This window comes from Ornithodoros turicata, chromosome 3 (assembly GCF_037126465.1).
Source record: "Ornithodoros turicata isolate Travis chromosome 3, ASM3712646v1, whole genome shotgun sequence".
Lineage (NCBI taxonomy): Eukaryota > Metazoa > Arthropoda > Arachnida > Ixodida > Argasidae > Ornithodoros > Ornithodoros turicata.
Genome location: NC_088203.1, coordinates 46,160,018 through 46,162,010, shown reverse-complemented (window position 1 = coordinate 46,162,010; position 1,993 = coordinate 46,160,018). Strand labels below are relative to the sequence as shown.

The following is a 1,993-nucleotide window of genomic DNA, read 5'->3' as shown; positions in this document are numbered from 1 at the left end:
AAAGCAATAAATCTCCTTTTCCACCACGAAATATTATTTCGCTATTTGGGTACTTCGGGCTACTTTTTCTCCCAAAGAAGTGACAGGGCGCTGACAAGCTGGTGCATGATGAGAGAGGCGGAACCCGAGACGGGGAAGGAGAGAGACGACACTTGGCGGAATCAGGGTCTCGCATTTGGTAACCCTGGAGCGGGGATCGGGGAAGCCGCAGGGGACCGCCGGCCAAACCGGACGCCATTCTCCGCATTCTCCTCAGATTATAATCGTCAGTTGAAGTTAATTTTGCTTTTTCTTGGCTTGGTTTGGAATTGAATCGACTTGTGCTGGTAGGATAACGTCTATGATATCGCTAAGCACAGCTCTTCCTCACACTGCTGGGATATATAGGAGGTTTGTTACGACGGAGATTACCGGCGCTGCCCGCAAGTCCATCGTGTGCGGTTTAGGAATTATTTGTAGAAACAGCAGGTATGTACACGTTGAACTTGAGCCCATCTTTACATTTACATTTGTAGAGTATGCAAATAGAACATTTATTCATGGTGTGCTTCCAAATTGTTATTCAGCGTTGTTGGCAGTTTCAAATTTGTTCGTGGGGCAAGTGTTGTCATTTGTATTTCAGCGCCGAGTGTCATACATGAATGAAAGACAGATGTTGAGCAAAGGTCCAGCCTGTACACACTATATTTACGCTTCTTTTCTTTCATAATTATCTCTTCGAATTTATATTTTGCATTTGTTCACTTTTATACAGGCGTAGTCGCAAAGAAAGAAGACAACATGGACGTCGGAACGACGCGGCTTCCTGCAAGGTTGGAGTGCCTTTCAACAAGTAAAACGGTCAGTTAATTTTCCCCGTTGTTCACGCATGGAAAAATTCAACAGTATACTAAAGAAGTCTTAGGCGGGTCAAGTTTTTCGGCAATTATGATCTTGTGTCCTTATTTATGAATATTTTGAGGGAATTATTCTTATTTGTGCAAGAAAAACAGCAGAAGCAACACATATTTAATGACAATTAAAAATGTAGTTACGTTTAATTAGTATCTTCCCGGTACGCACTTGCACTTTTGAACATAAATGCTTTGAAGGCGCAGCATAGCTTCATTTCTCTTCAGCCGTAAAAAAAAACAAATCAATGAATCAATCAACAGAAGTCCTCTCCGCCTCTGTATGTTTGCCATTTTCAGTCCCCTTATTTTGATGTGGTGCCATTGAACATTGAAGTCACTGTGATGTCTCCACCAGTGCTATGATGTCCACATTGAAATATTTAAATTTGACTCACATGAGCAAGAAGAAAATTGTATCTTTTGTCTTTTTCAGGCCTGAACATCAGTAGGCAACACGCACAAGGCATGAACATCCTCATATGTGAATAAACATTATATTCACAACGTTTCATTTGCTTGCATGCTGCATACTACGACACTAGCTATGCTCAAGCAGACATGTCGTTGCAACGTCGGAATGCCACGGGGAAGACGTTGGTGTAACGCCAGAACAACGTTAGAACAGGCGTAGGAACAGCATAGGGGCGAATGTTGCTCAAATGTCGGAACACTGCTGGTCACATTATATTGGAACAATGTGTGGGCATACATTGCGTTAACGTTGGAACATAGTGGGGTCAAATGTTGCTGTAACGTCGGAGCAGTGTCAGTGCATACATGGGATCAACATATACGGGCAGACGTTGCTCAAATATCTAAACACTGCTGGGCAGAAAATATCGGAACAGTGTGTGGGCATACATCGTACTAACGTTAGGACATTGTTGAGGCAGATGTGATCTACCGTCGGAGCAGTGTCACCGCAAACGTGGGACCAGCATATCGGGGCAGATGTTGCTCAAATGTCGGGATACTGCTGGGCAGATCATATCTGAACAGTGTTTGGGCGTACATTGAACTAACGTTGGAACACTGTTGGAACAGATGTTGCTGTAACGTCGGAGCAGTGTCAGCGCAAAATTGGGAGCAGCATACGGGCA

At 43.7% G+C, this 1,993-nt stretch overlaps 1 long non-coding RNA gene across 1 annotated transcript; it reads left to right on the top strand.

Annotated features, from left to right (window-relative positions):
- The first annotated feature begins 207 nt into the window (after positions 1–207).
- Positions 208–1,404, top strand: LOC135386995 (uncharacterized). The gene is made up of 3 exons (XR_010420769.1): positions 208–468; positions 755–840; positions 1,327–1,404. It is a non-coding gene; the product is annotated as an uncharacterized LOC135386995 (long non-coding RNA).
- The last annotated feature ends 589 nt before the right edge of the window (positions 1,405–1,993 follow it).